Genomic DNA, 16,945 nt, shown 5'->3' on the forward strand with positions numbered 1-16,945 from the left:
AATGGTAAAGTAGTACAAAGGTAAACCACTAGAATGGTCAGGCAGGCAGGGTTTGGCAATGGTAAAGCAGTCCAAGGGTAAACCAATAGAATGGTCAGGCAGGCAGGGTTTGGCAATGGTAAAGCATTCCAAGGGTAAACCACAAGAATGGTCAGGCAGGCAGGGTTTGGCAACAGAGAGGCAATCCAGAACAATAGGGGTTAATCAAACAGAGTCGTCAGACAAGCAGAGGTCAGCAGCAGTATATCAATCCAGCAATTTAGGGGTTAACAGGCAGAGTGGTCAGACAAGCAGAGTTCAGCAGCAGTATACCAATCCAGCAATTTAGGAGTTAATAGGCAGAGTGGTCATATCAATCAAGCAATTTATGGGTTAACAGACAGAGTAGTGAGACAGGCAAGGTTAATCAACAATAAGGCAATCCAGAGAATAACGATCTATCACACCCAGGAGCACACAAAGTAACACCTATACTTGGGCAGTGATAGATCGTTCTGAGCAACTTACATAGGCGCAAGATTCGCGCCACAGGACTCCGGACAGGCATCAGAGAGAGGAGCCTGCAGCGATGACGTCAGCGCTGCACCCATCTGGACCCAACACAGCCCCTGACAAAGAGCAGGGAAGGAGACGCCGTGCCCCTAGCAATCTTGCCTTCTAAAATGGCCAGGTTTAATCCCTCTCATCATTTTGTTTGTCCCCGTTGTCAAAGTTCTAAAGTGGATATACTACATATGTTTTGGTACTGCTCCAAAATTTTTCAATGATGGAAGAAAATCGTCTTTTGGTACAACAAAGTTTTTAAAGAAAGAAGTGTTCTTTCGTGAATAATATATTTTTTTCATTTTTTCATAAGGACGCTGCTATTCCACGAGTAAGAGTATTGAATACTATTGTTGTGAACCCGCAATTGTGTATGATTTAAGATGTTTTATCTGACGAATCCCAGGGTTTTAAGTTTCACCATACATGTTGTTGTATTGATTATTTTGTCTGCATTTATTAAATGTTGTGTGTCAAAGGGGGACACATTATATTATAATTTGTTTTGTTCTATGGGGGACCAATAGAGTAAAAAAATATATAAAAAATACCAAATCAAGGATATTATGAAGACTGTGGTGATCTTTTGAATTAGTTTATTTTTTTTTTAAAATATCCCCCAATTTTGTATAGTATGGTAACATAGAGTGCAATTTCTTGAGTTATCTTAATTTATTCTGTTTATTTTGACTGCATCTATGTAATATTGATTGTTAATGGGGGACATATATCTTCTGCTTTTCATATTGTTATTTCTTGATTTATACCACAATTTGGTTTATAAATAAAATAAAAAAAGATAACTGAGCCAAATGAGCTCTCCAACATAAGTCTTATAGTAGGGACCCAAAATGTAAACTAGTTATCTCCTAGAAAAAAATATTATAAAGAGATACACCTAGGTGTCTGTGAAGGCAGGGGATTAGCAACTCTGCATAATGACTGACCAATCTCTTTGTCCCAAACCATTATAATGATGTTTTCCCAAATAATATAAATGGACACATAGAGGTGAATGATTCATTACTTCATTATTGGTCTTATAGATACTTCTGTAGATACATAACTAAAATAAAAGACTGACACATTTCTTGTCACAAACAATTTTCTTGGAATAAAAAGAGCTTCTGCCATCTCTGTATATGGGTCTTGAATATATTTATATAAAGTAATCATGTAAAGTAATCTCAAGCCCTTTTTTCTAAGGAAAACAGAACCAGTTTGGCTAGCCTCTCCTCATAGGTTAAATTCTCCAATCCCCTTATTAGCTTTGTGACCCTTCTCTGAACTTTTTCTAGTCCTGCAATATCTTTTTTTGCGATCGTCCCCCAGAACTTCACTCCATACTCAAGGTGAGGTCTTACCAGGGCATTATATAGTGACAGAATTATGCTTTCCTCCCTTGAATGAATGCCTCTTTTAATACATGCTAGTATCTTATTAGCCTTTGAAGCCGCTGCACTGCATTGTGCATCCATCTTTAGCTTATTATCTATTACTACTCCCAAATCCCTTTCCTCCTCTGTTTGGCTAAGTCTTGTCCCATTTAAATAATACATTGCCTGCTTATTTTTACTTCCAAAATGTAGAACCTTGCATTTTCCTGTATTAAATCTCATTTTCCATTTACCTGCCCATACTTCTAATTTTTGCAGAACCCTTTGTAACGAAAGTTCATCCTGCTCTGACATAATGACCTTACTTAACTTAGTATCATCTGCAAAAATAGAGATGCCGCTATTTAATCCTTGCTCCAAGTCATTTATAAAAATATTAAAAAGAACAGGGCCCAGTACTGATCCCTGGGGGACTCCACTGATTACCTTTGTCCAATCTGAGTATTATCCATTTACTACTACTCGTTGCTCTCTATCTTTTATCCAGTTATTTATCCATGAGCTAACATTTTCAGCTATTCCCAGTCCCTTAATTTTGTGCATTAATCTCTCATGTGGCACTGTATCAAATGCCTTTGCAAAATCTAAGTATATCATATCAACTGATTCCCCTTTATCTATATTTTTACTTCCTTCCTCATAGAATTTAATTAGATTAGTTTGACATGATCTATTTCTCCTAAAACCATGCTGATTAGAACTCATGATCTTGTTTACACTAATATGCTCGTCAATATAATCCATTATAATCCCTTCAAATATCTTCCCCACTAGTGATGTCAGACTAACTGGTCTATAGCTTCCTGGATCATCCCTGCTTCCCTTTTTGAAGAGTGGCACCACATCAGCTTTGTACCAATCCTGGGGTACCATGCCTGAGGATAATGAGTCTTGAAATATTAAGAGTAGTGGTTTGTCTATAACAGTGCTAAGTTCCCTTAACACCCTTGGGTGTATTCAATCTGGGCCTGGTGTTTTATTTACCTTAATATTATCCAGTTTTTTCCTGATATCCTCTAAACATAACCCAATTAATGGTATGGGCTTGCATGTTCTATTTTGTTCCAATATCAGTTGATATGTAAATACATCCCTAATTATATAGAACGTACAAAACACCAACTAAAAAAAACTGGTATTATGAACATATGGTAAATATTAAAAATGTAGTCAGTTTATCAGTTCAGGTGTATATATAATTTTATTTATAAAGGAGATAAAAAACACAAACTAAAATTCTTATGAAGATATGGTAAATATTACAAATGCAATAAAAATAATGGAGATCTGGAGGCTAGAGATAATGTGGGCAAGGTTATTACTCTAATGGATCAAATCAAAGTTTCAAAAAGCCCTGCTGTTCTCCTTTCGACGGATGCAGAAAAGGCATTCAACAGGCTAGATTGGACCTTCCTGCATTCCACACTACTTAAATTCGGTTTCCCTTCTAAATTTATCTCCCAAATTCTAGCTTTATACACCAATCCATCTGCGCAAGTAAGGGTCAATGGTCTACTGTCGGATGCCTTTGAGATACGCAACGGGACCAGACAGGGTTGCCCTTTGTCCCCGTTGTTATTTGTTTTGTCCTTAGAACCCCTCGCAGCTAGGATTCGTATTAACCCGAAGATAAGAGGTATAGAGGTACAAAATACCTCTTACAAACTGGCAATGTTTGCTGACGATGTCTTGATGACACTGTCAGACCCAGCAGAATCCCTTAAAGAGGCTCAGGCAGAATTAACTTATTATAACTCGTTTTCAGACTTTTTGGTTAACTCATCAAAGTCAGAGTTATACCCTATAAACCTCTCGACAGATTTATTAAATGATATCAGAAACAATAGTCCCTATAAGATTAATTTGACATCCTTGAAATATCTAGGTGTATACTTGACCTCAAGTGAGACTGCCCTACGTAAACTTAACTATGGGAGACTTATAACCGAATTCCAATCCCTAACCTCTAGATGGTTACCCAAACAAAATATATCGTGGCTGGGTAGGATCTCGGCAGCGAAGATGATGTTACTACCTAAGGCCCTTTATCTTTTCCAAGCCCTACCACTGGGGAATGTCAATAGGGAAATACATAAGTTACAAACAATTCTGAACTCCTACATTTGGCAGAGGAGACCCCCTAGGATATCCCAAAATGTTATGTATACCCCTAGAGAAGGAGGGGGACTGGGAGTACCAAATTTATATTGGTATAAAGCAGCCGTATCATTAGGTAGAATTGTAGATTGGTGCCACCAAAATAAATTTTCATATAAAAAATTGGTCCAATTAGAGGGTCATCTATTGAATATACCACATATGGGAGGACTATGCTGGGCACCACAACCCAGTGCCATACCGATAGCAACTAACAGGCTATACACTATCACTCACGAGACGTGGGCGGTCTGGACAACTTATAGAAACAAATTCCAAAAAATTTCGACACCATACTCCCCATTGACTACTTTACTATACAACACAGAACTGGGAAAGGACAAGGTTGAATTGGGGCGGAGGGCTGGAGGGATGAATACGTTGGACGACTTAATCCCAATTGGCACATTGGTGCAAAAGGGTAAAATGTTAGATGGACAAACCTTGCAAGAACGAGGCCACAACTGCTTCTCTTCTTGGTTCAGATTACATCAGGTTAGACACTATATATATACACACAAACATAGAACAGACTTTCTAAGACCGCTAACTTCCTTCGAGTTGATATGTGCAGGTATTAATTACTCGGGATCAGGCACAATATCTAAAATATATAAGTGTATTAGAGACACGCATCTCCCTACTAGACCCATATATGTCCGAAAATGGGAGACAGAAATGAACAGGCAGATAACCCCTAAACAGTGGAAACAGTGGTCGACATTTACTGCAAAATCCTCACACTCATCCTCCTGCATGGAAACTAATCTAAAGGTCCTGTTGAGGTGGTATTTAACCCCCAATAGACTAAAATACATGTTTAAAACTGCAAACAATAGATGCTGGAGGGGGTGCGGACAGGTGGGTACCATGCTCCACATCTGGTGGGACTGTGATCTAATCCAACCGTACTGGAGAGCTATTTTCCTGGAGATTGGAAAGGTTATAGGTTTAACACTAGAACCGACCTCACAGGTGGTGATTTTCAATGACTTATCTAATGTCACATGTCAAATAAGGCGCGCGTTAACCCAGATGATGATTAATGCTGCTAAAAAATTAATTCCAAGACATTGGAAATCAACGTATGTTCCGACACTTGATAACTGGATAGAACAAGTAGATTTTATCATTAAAATGGAGAGATATCACTATTACACTAATAGTAGATTGAATGTATATCATGACATTGTGTTCTTATGGGAACAGTATAGATTTAAGCCGTAGGTCTAACAAAACATCTATCTAAAATTAGACGATTAAAGGCACCTACACTTAAAATACACGGAGTTGAGATTTTTGTAATCCACTGAGGTTTGATTTATTAGATTTTTTTTTTTATTGGTTTTGGATCCCTCAGGTATGCCCTGAGAAACAATGAGAATAGTTGAAGTAAAAAAAAAAAAAAATAGAGACCACTTGAGAAGAGAGACATGAGATATGAGACATGAGATGAAAAGCATGATTTAACCCTGGGCCATAGTTTGGTAATTCATCTTACAGTGTATTAGCAACAACGATTGTGTTATTTTTTGTTTATTGTTGTAACATAAAAGCCTTAAGTTTGCATTGCCGCTAAGAGACACTTGAAGGAAATTCCGGATCTATAGTCCATACTTTATTGCCTCCACCAGGATACTAGAGAGACACTTAAGAGACTTATGTCAGCTCTGGTGGAATGTACAAGCTTCTTACATTGATATGCTGTTTATTTAAATAATTTTGTATGTGACTCAAAATTGCGAATAAAGGTTTTATAAAACTCAAAAAAAAAAAAATACAAAAAAAAATGGAGATCTATTCAAAGAAAAGCTGCACAAATCACTTTGCCTTGGTTTTCATGGGGATTTTACATTCAAAGCTATTTAATTCTATTAGACATCCCATTTAATGTGTGTTATTTTCAGAGGCATCACATGGTTAATTTCACCATTCCAAAAGTAGTATAGCAGCACCACCAATTTAATAAAAAGATTACTTTATTAAGCCAACATAAAACAGACAACATTTTGGATTTTCATCCTTAATCATGGCTAATGTGCATACATTTAAAATCAACCTTAAAGGGACAGTATACACTCATTTTCATATAACTGCATGTAATAGACACTAATATTAAGAATAAGATGCACAGATACTGATATAAAAATCCAGTATAAAATGATTTAAAAACGTACTTAGAAGCTTTCAGTTTAGCTCTGTTGAAAAGGCAGTTGGAAAGCCCACTGCAAGTGGGAAATAAGACACTCCCCCCTCCCCCTTCTTTTGCATATGAAAAGACCCTTTACACAAACAGGAGCAAGCTGGAGAAGGTCGCTGACGGTATTCAAATAAAACTTTGGGGCTTGGTTAGGAGTCTGAAAATCAGAGCAATATTCTTTGAAAATAAGCAAAATTATACTTTTTTAAAAAAAAAAAAACTTTATGGGCTTTATAAATAGATCATCAACAAAACATTTATGCAAAGAAAAAATGAGTGTATAATGGCCCTTTAAATAGGCTATAACCACACCCCACAAACACCTCCACCTGTCTTAATCCTTGCCTGTACAAAAATCACATCACTTTCTAAAGATAGTGCCATCTAGTGGCCAAAACATATGTTGTTTAAACACTAATGCCTAGATCAGTGATTTTCAACCTTTTTTTGCCGTGGCACACCTTTTTACATAAAAAAATCCTGCGGCACACCACCATCCCAAAATTTTACAAAATCACACATTCTAGCCTAATACAATATATATATATATATATATATATATATATATATATATATATATATATATATATATATATATATATATATATATATACACATACTGTACTGTGCTGTCATGCCATGCCTCCTACAAACTATAAGTGACATATTGACATTCATTCACAAACAATCATAATGATTGTCTGTGAATGAATTTCAATATGTAATTGTTGTAAACGATGCCTGATGAACATGTCACATACCTCCCAATATTCCAAAATTTTAAAGTGGGACACCCCTGCACTGGGAAAAGTCCCATAGTAATAAACAAGCAAAATTTAAAAAAATATGTCACACTGTTGTCAGTCTGCCGCGGCACACCTGAGGATCTCTCACGGCACACTGGTTGAAAAACACTGGCCTAGATTACGAGTCTTGTGTTAGCCTTAAAAAGCAGCGTTAAGGGGTCCTAACGCTGCTTTTTAACGCCTGCTGGTATTACGAGTCAGGCAGGTACAGGTGTACCGCTCACTTTTTTTCTGCGATTTTAGCATACCGCAAATCCCCTTACGTCAATTGCGTATCCTATCTTTTTAATGGGATTTTCCTAACGCCGGTATTACGATCGCTGGAAAAAGTGAGCGGTACACCCTCTCCTGTCCAGACTCCTAACGCATTTAAAAGTCAGTAGTTAAGAGTTATATGGGCTAACGCCGGAACATAAAGTTCTTAACTAAAGTGCTAAAAAGTACACTAACACCAATAAACTACCTATTAACCCCTAAACCGAGGCCCCCCCACATCGCAAACACTATAATAAAATGATTTAACCCCTAATCTGCCGACCGGATATCGCCACCACTTTAATAAATGTATTAACCCCTAAACCGCCGCACTCCCGCCTTGCAAACACTAGTTAAATTTTATTAACCCCAAATCTGCCGTCCCTAACATCGCCGACACCTACCTACATTTATTAACCCCTAATCTGCCCCCCACAACATCGCCACTATTATATTAAATGTATTAACCCCTAAAGCTAAGTCTAACCCTAACCCTAACCCCCTAACTTAAATATAATTTAAATAAAACTAAATTAAATTACTACAATAAAATAAATTAATCCTATTTAAAACAAAACACTTACCTATAAAATAAACCATAAGATAGCTACAATATAACTAATAATTACATTGTAGCCATCTAGGATTTATATTTATTTTACAGGCAACTTTGTATTTATTTTAACTAGGTACGATAGTTATTAAATAGTTATTAACTATTTATTAACTACCTAGCTACAATAAAGACAAAAGGACCTGTAAAATAAACCCTAACCTAAGTTACAATTACACCTAACACTACACTATAATTAAACTAATTACCTAAACTACCTAAAATTAATTACAATTAAATTAAAACAACTAAATTACGGAAAAAAAACAAACACTAAATTACAGAAAATAAAAAAATAATTACAAGAATTTTAAGCTAATTACACCTAATCTAATCCCCCTAATAAAATAAAAAAGCCCCCCAAAATAATAAAAATACCTACCCTATACTAAATTACAAATAGTCCTTAAAAGGGCCTTTTGCAGGGCATTGCCCCAAAGTAATAAGCTCTTTCACCTGTAAAAAAAAATACTATACCCCCCAACATTAAAACCCACCACCCACACACCCAACCCTACTCTAAAACCCACCCAATCCCCCCTTAATAAAACCTAACACTACCCCCTTGAAGATTACCCTACCTTGAGACGTCTTCGCCCAGCCGTGCACAAGTAGTCCTCCAGAGGGTCCAAAGTCTTCAATCCATCTGGGTAGAAGAGGACCTCCAGACCGGCAGAAGTATTCATCCAGACGGCATCTTCTATCTTCATCCTTCCGGAGCGGAGTGGATCCATCTTAAAGACATCCAACGCGGAGCATCCTCTTCATCTGACGACCGACGACTGAATGACTGGTCCTTTAAGTGACGTCATCCAAGATGGAGTCCCTTGAATTCCGATTGGCTAATAGGATTCTATCAGCCAATCGGAATTAAGGTAGGAAAAATCCTATTGGCTGATGTAATCAGCCAATTGGATTTAAGTTCAATCCGATTGGCTGATCCAATCAGCCAATAGGATTGACCTCGCATTCTATTGGCTGTTCCAATAGGATTTTTCCTACCTTAATTCCGATTGGCTGATAGAATCCTATCAGCCAATTGGAATTCAAGGGACGCCATCTTGGATGACGTCACTTAAAGGACCAGTCATTCAGTCGTCAGCCGTTGGATGAAGAGGATGCTCCGCGTTGGATGTCTTGAAGATGGACCCGCTTCGGAAGGATGAAGATAGAAGATGCCGCCTGGATGAAGACTTCTGCCGGTCTGGAGGTTCTCTTCTGCCCGGATAGGATGAAGACTTCGGACCCTCTGGAGGACCACTTGTGCCCAGCTGGGTGAAGACGTCTCAAGGTAGGGTGATCTTCAAGGGGGTAGTGTTAGGTTTTATTAAGGGGGGATTGGGTGGGTTTTAAAGTAGGGTTGGGTGTGTGGGTGGTGGGTTTTAATGTTGGGGGGGTATTATATTTTTTTTTTACAGGTGAAAGAGCTGATTACTTTGGGGCAATGCCCCGTAAAAGGCCCTTTTAAGGGCTATTTGTAATTTAGTATAGGGTAGGGATTTTTATTATTTTGGGGGGCTTGTTTATTTTATTAGGGGGATTAGATTAGGTGTAATTAGCTTAAAATTCTTGTAATTATTTTTTTATTTTCTGTAATTTAGTGTTTGTTTTTTTCGTAATTTAGTTTATTTTATTTAATTGTAATTAATTGTAGGTAGTCTAGGTAATTAGTTTAATTATAGTGTAGTGTTAGGTGTAATTGTAACTTAGGTTAGGATTTATTTTACAGGTACATTTGTATTTATTTTAGCTAGGTAGTTAGTAAATAGTTAATAACTATTTAGAAACTATTCTACCTAGTTAAAATAAATACAAAGTTGCCTGTAAAATAAATATAAATCCTAAAATGGCTACAATGTAACTATTAGTTATATTGTAGCTAGCTTAGGGTTTATTTAACAGGTAAGTATTTATTTTTAAAAAGGAATAATTTATTTAATTATAATTATTTTATTTAGATTATTTAAATTCTGTTTAAGTTAGGGGGTGTTAGGGTTAGAGTTATACTTAAGTTTAGAGGTTAATAAATTTATTATAGTGGCGGCGACATTGGTGGCGGCAGATTAGGGGTTAATAAATTTATTATAGTTGCGGCGACGTTGGGGGGCAGATTAGGGGTCAATAAATAAAATGTAGGGTTTGGCGATGTTGGGGGCAGCAGATTAGGGGTTCATATGGATAATGTAGGTGGCGGCGGTGTCTGGAGCGGCAGATTAGGGGTTAGTAATATAATGCAGGTGTCAGCGATGTTGGGTGGCAGATAAGTGGTTAATAAGTGTAAGATTAGGGGTGTTTAGACTCTGGTTTCATGTTAGGGTGTTAGGTGCAGACATAAAAATTATTTCCCCATAGGAAACAATGGGTCTGCATTAGGAGTTGAACGCTGCTTTTTTGCAGGTGTTAGTTTTTTTTCAGCCAGCTTAGCCCCATTGTTTCCTATGGGGAAATCGTGCACGGGCACGTTTTGCCAGCTTACCACTACCGTAAGCAACGCTGGTATTGAGGTGAGATGTGGAGCTAAATTTTACTCAACGCTCACTTTTCGGTGGCTAACGCCGACTTGCAGAAAACCTGTAATACCAGCGTTGTCTTAAGTGAGTGGTAAGAAAAAAAGGAGCGTTAGCAACACACACCATTACCGACAAAAACTCGTAATCTAGCCGATAGTAAAAAGTATCCCTTAGATCCAATTTTTTGGTGCCATTAGTATAACATAATTACCATAATTTAATTTTAAATCCTAAAGGAATGGTTATCTATTCATTACAAGCATACCCTCCAATTAATTTCCCTATTAATCCCATTTGGGTTCAAAGTCCCTAACTCATGTATCCAGTATAACTCCCTATTCTGTAAAATATTTGTTCTATTTCCTCCTCTTCTGGGTATTCTAACATGCTCCAGTACCTGAAACCTGAGTTGGTTTATTTGATGTCCAGCCATAATACAATGATTGGACAGAGGGGCCTCCAAATTACCTATTCTGATATTACTCTTGTGCTGGTTGATGCGTTCACGCACCTTGTGAGTAGTCTCGCCAACGTACCCCAGCCTACAAGGACACTTAATAAAATAAACTGCATACTTTGTATTACAGAATTTACAGGAATAATGATCTCTTAATCTATAATTTTTACCTGTACGAGGATGGGTGCAGATTGGGCCTTTTATGATGCTATTACAATTTTGACAACCAAGGCAGGGAAAACATCCCAAATTTTTCTCACCAATGTAACTTTGGTTAACATTCTTTTTTTGGACCAACATCTGCCTTTACCAATGTGTCTTTAAGGTTTTTACCCCTTCTGAATGCAGTCATAGGGGGATTTATAAACTCCTCCACATCTGGGTTTGAAATCTGTAAAACATGCCAATCCTTTTGCAGAAACTTTTGTATCTGGCTACTCCAAGGGGAATATTCATTAGCAAAAATCATTTTGGGGGTACCCTTAACATTTATTTTGTCTTTAAGAAGGGTGGTCCTAGGAATTTTCAATACATCCTTCATTCCCTGTTCAATTATATCTGCCGGGTATCCCCTCTGTTTGAAGCGTTCACCCATTTCCAAAAGCCTCTCTTTAATTAAATTCTCATCAGAGACAATCCATCTCACACGCATGAATTGGCTTCTGGGTAAACTCTTCACCAGAGCAGGAGGATGTGCACTTTCAATGTGCAACAGATTGTTGCAGTCTGTTTATTTCTTATAAAGATCTACAGCCAACATACCATCTTTTTTGTACACAGTAGTGTCCAAAAATCAATTCTTTCTTCACTCATATTTAATTTAAACTTAATATGCTATGTGGCACAATTTATATCCCTAACAAAATGCTCCAGGGTTCCCATATCACCCAACCATATGCCAAAAATATCATCTATATAGCACCACCATGTGGCGCCATATAGATGAAACAACTGATAACTATAAACAAAATATTCTTCAAATGTATTCATGAAAATATTGGCATAGGTTGGGGCGACATTGGAACCCATAGCCGTACCCTGCAATTGCAAATAAAAATGATCTTGGAACAGAAAAACATTGCATCTAAGGGCAATACACAAGAGATCCAAAACAAATGTCCCCTCTCTCTCACTTATATCCAAATCTTGTACTAAACACCTATTGACAGCGCCCATACCTGCCTCGTGTGTAATTGAGGTGTATAGACTTGTCACGGCAAGGCTAAATAGAATACCCTTGTTGTTATCTAATATCACATTTTGGACTTTATTTACAAACTTCCCTGTATCTTTAATATACGAGGTGGAGCAAACAAATGGCCTAAGTATTTTATCAACATATATGGATGCTTTAGAAAGTATAGAGCCCACCCCTGACACTATAGGACGGCCAGGAGGCTTTTCCATGTCCTTGTGGTTTTTGGGGAGTGTTTACAGGACAGCTATAGTGTCTTCTGTTTCTAGAATAAACCTGGCTGTCTTGCTATCAATTAATCCAGTTCTTTGAGCTCTAACCACACATGTTTCAAGCTCCTTTTTGATTTTATAAATTGTATTAGATGGTAGAAATGAATGTACATTTTTATCAGCCAGCTGTCCCACAATCTCTTGAATATAATACTCTTTTTCTAAAATGACAAGGGCTCCACCCATGTACACCTCTTTAACCCCTTAATGACCGAGGACGTGCAGGGTACATCCTCAAAAAAAATACAGTTAACGCCTGAGGACGTACCTTGCACGTCCTCGGTCTGGAAAGCAGCTGGAAGCGATCCTACTCACTTCCAGCTGCTTTCCGGTTATTGCAGTGATGCCTCGATATCGAGGCATCCTGCAATAACCCTTTTTAGCCATCCGATGCAGAGAGAGCCACTCTGTGGCCCTCTCTGCACCGGACATCGATGGCCGGTATCGTTGGTGGGTGGGAGCCGGTGTGGGAGGCGGGTGGCGGCCATCGATGGGCCTTGTGATGTGGAGGGGGCAGGATCGTGGGCGGGGATAGCCGGGGGCATGCACGGATGTGCGCGTGCATGCATGTGGAAGCGGGGAGGGCACGTGCTCGGGGAGGGAGCGGAGGGGAAACGCTACACTACAGAAAAATTTGTGTTAAAAGTAAGAAAAAGGGGGGGAATAGATTTTATAAAAAAAGATCAGTCAGGGGTGGGGGGGGGGAAGCTACACTTCAGAAAAAAATGAAAAAACATAAATAAAACCCATTTTATTGCAAACTGGTTACTGGCAGACCCAAGATGGCCCCCAATAAGGCAGAGGGGAGGGTTAGAGAGCTGTTTTGGGGGGATCAGGGAGGTTGGGGGCTAAGGGGGGATCCTACACAGCAGCATATGTAAATATGCTAAAAATACCTTTTATTTTAGTACTGGCAGGCTTTCTGCCAGTACTTAAGATGGCGGGGACAATTGTGGGGTGGGGGAGGGAAGGGAGATGTTTGGGAGGGATCAGGGGATGTGATGTGTCAGGTGGGAGGCTGATCTCTACACTAAAGCTAAAATTAACCCTACAAACTCCCTACAAGCTCCCTAATTAACCCCTTCACTGCTGGGCATAATACACGTGTGGTTTCGCAGCGGCATTTAGCGGCCTTCTAATTACCAAAATGCAACGCCAAAGCCATATATGTCTGCTATATCTGAAGAAAGGGTATCCCAGAGAATGCCATAATTGCACAAGCTGTTTGTAAATAATTTCAGTGAGAAACCTAAAATTGTGAAAAATGTAACGTTTATTTTAATTTGATCGCATTTGGCGGTGAAATGGTGGCATGAAATATACCAAAATGGGCCTAGATTAATACTTGGGGTTGTCTACTACATTACACTAAAGCTAAAATTAACCCTAGAAACTCCATACAAGCTCCCTAATTAACCCCTTCACTTCTGGGCATAATACACGTGTAGTGCGCAGTGGCATTTAGCAGCCTTCTAATTACCAAAAGGCAAAGCCAAAGCCATATATGTCTGCTATTTATGAACAAAGGGGATCCCAGAGAAGCATTTACAACCATTTATACCATAATTGCATACGTTTTTTGTAAATAATTTCAGTGAGAAACCTAAAGTTTGTGAAAAAAAAGTGAAAAAGTGAACAATTTTTTTATGTGATCGCATTTGGCGGTGAAATGGTGGCATGAAATATACCAAAATGGGCATAGATCAATACTTTGGGATGTCTTCTAAAAAAATATATACACGTGTCAAGGGATATTCAGGGATTCCTGAAAGATATCAGTGTTCCAATGTAACTAGCGCTAATTTTGAAAAAAAGTGGTTTGGAAATAGCAAAGGGCTACTTGTATTTATTGCCCTATAACGGGCAAAAAAAGCAAAGAACATGTAAACATTGGGTATTTCTAAACTCAGGACAAAATTTAGAAACTATTTAGCATGGGTGTTTTTTGGTGGTTGTAGATGTGTAACAGATTTTGGGTTTAAAGTTAGAAAAAGTGTGTTTTTCCATGTTTTCATCATATTTTGTATTTTTCTTATAGCAAATTATAAGATATGATGAAAATAATGATAGCTTTTGAAAGTCCATTTAATGGTGAGAAAAACGGTATATAATATGTGTGGGTACAGTAAATGACTAAGAGGGAAATTACAGCTAAACACAAACACCGCAAAATTTTTAAAATAGCCTTGGTCCCAAACGGACAGAAAATAGAAAAGTGCTGTGGTCATTAAGGGGTTAAAAATAAGTTTATTATTTTCCTTAAGGCTCTTCAAATTGCCCCTATCCTCCCTATTAAAGTTATTCACTCTATATGCATGTTTAGAACAATTCCTTTCAACCCTTTTGCATAAATTATCTATGTCATGTTCCACTAGTTGGATAAAGGTACTAACACCTGGGTTCACCTGTTGTGGCGTAAAGTTACTTTTATTATTCAAACCCAGTACTTTTAACTTAAATCTATTGTGTGACTTTGAAATACAGATAACATCATCAATAAAAGTATTTACCCCTGAAAAATGACATTTTAATTTTAGAGATCTGTAAAAACGCTGTAAGTCTTTCCTTAATTCAAAAGTGTTCAGTCTCTGTTGTACCGGACAAAATGAGAGTCCTTTAGAAAGAGTTCTCTGTTCATCTGGTGCTAGAGGATAAGTACTCAATTTAAGCACTACTGACTGTACTTGCTGCGGGTCATTACCCAATAAGCACTCCGGCCTCTGCCACTCTGGCCCCTCTGGTGGTTCCTGCTTCGTCCACCTCTTCCGGTGTCTCCTACCGCCCCACTGGTGTCGCTGCCTCCTTCCAGGTCAGAGTCCCACTACCCTGATTCGAATGTTTGGCTCCATGAGCCTGCATAGGCATTCCGCATGTCATGGCGTCTGGTTCCGGAAGTAGTCCCCCATGTACTTCCGGTCCGGCCAGTTAATCCCCGGTAAACAGTTCCAGATAGGTAATCGTTCTCATCATGGCTCCATTTGCTCGTTTTATGCTCTTGGATTTCCGTTCTCAACTCCAGGATCTGTTTGTCAATAGTGTCGATATACTGTTGTAAGGCATCCGGAGATAGATTGGACTGTAGGTCTTTCTTGAGCCCCTCCAACTGAATCTTCTGCTTATCCAGCTCTAATTTTAAATGTTTAACTGTTAACACAATCAAATCAAAGGAGCACTTGTTAATAATTCTCTCAAACTTTTGGCAATAATCCAGATTCTCCTTCATCAATGTGGGGCGCACATTCATGCGCAAGCCTCTAGGAATGCGTTTAACCCTGTAGTACTCCGCCAGGGTGACCTCATGTAGCTCGAATGCAGTATTTTTCTTTTTCAGGCGTTCAAAATGTTTATTCACTGGAATTCCCTGGAACCACGGTTTAATGTGGTAATGCGTGCAGCCTCAGTCTCTGTATAGCAAAAAGTATGCAGCTCAACATCACTTGTACTGGTTTGTTCCTCCATATTACCTTGTGCTCAGAACAGGTGCAGAGAAATACAGGTAAGTCCAATGTGTACAAGCACCAAGGTAAACCCCACCAATGGGGTTGCAAATTTTTTGCAGATGTGCAAGCTAACAGACCGGCAAAAATTGAACTGTTCCAAAAGTAGTATAGCAGCACCAACAATTTAATAAAAAGATTACTTTATTAAGCCAACATAAAACAGACAACGTATTGGATTTTCATCCTTAATCATGTCTAATGTGCATACATTTCAAATCAACCTTAAATAGGCTATAACCAGGCCCCCACATACACCTCCACCTGTCTTAACCCTTTCCTGTACAAAATCACATCAATTTGTCTGTTATTTGTCTGTTTATATTTGCAACCCCATTGGTGTGGGTTACCTTGGTGCTTGTACATATTGGACTTACCTATATTTCTCTGCACCTGTTCTGAGCACAAGCTAATATGGAGGAACAAACCAGTACAAGTGATGTTGAGCTGCATACTTTCTGCTATACATAAACTCAGGCTGCATGCAATCCGTGGTTCCAGGGAATTCCTGAAGACTACACCTTCACAAACAGTGAATAAAGATTTTGAACGCCTGAAAAAAGAAAAATACTGCATTCAAGCTACATGCAGTCACCCTGGCGGAGTACCACAGGGTTAAACACATTCCTAGAGGCTTGCGCATGAATGTGCGCCCCACATTGATGAAGGAGAATCTGGATTATTGCCAAAAGTTTGAGAGAATACTTAACAAGTGCTCCTTTGATTTGATTGTGTTAACAGTTGAACATTTGGAGCTGGATAAGCAGAAGATTCAGTTGGAGGAGCTCAAGAAAGACCTACAGTCCAATCTATCTCTGGATGCCTTACAACAGTATATCAACACGATTGACAAACAGAACCTGGAGTTGAGAAATGAAGTCCAAGAGCGTAAAAAGAGCAAATGGAGCCGTGATGAGAACAATTTCCGATCTGGAACTGTTTACCGGGGATTGAATGGCAGGACCGGAAGTACATGGGGGACTACTTCCGGCACCAGACGCCATGACACGCCGAATGCCTATGCAGGCTCATGGAAACAAACA

Source organism: Bombina bombina, chromosome 4 (genome assembly GCF_027579735.1).
Source record: "Bombina bombina isolate aBomBom1 chromosome 4, aBomBom1.pri, whole genome shotgun sequence".
NCBI lineage: Eukaryota > Metazoa > Chordata > Amphibia > Anura > Bombinatoridae > Bombina > Bombina bombina.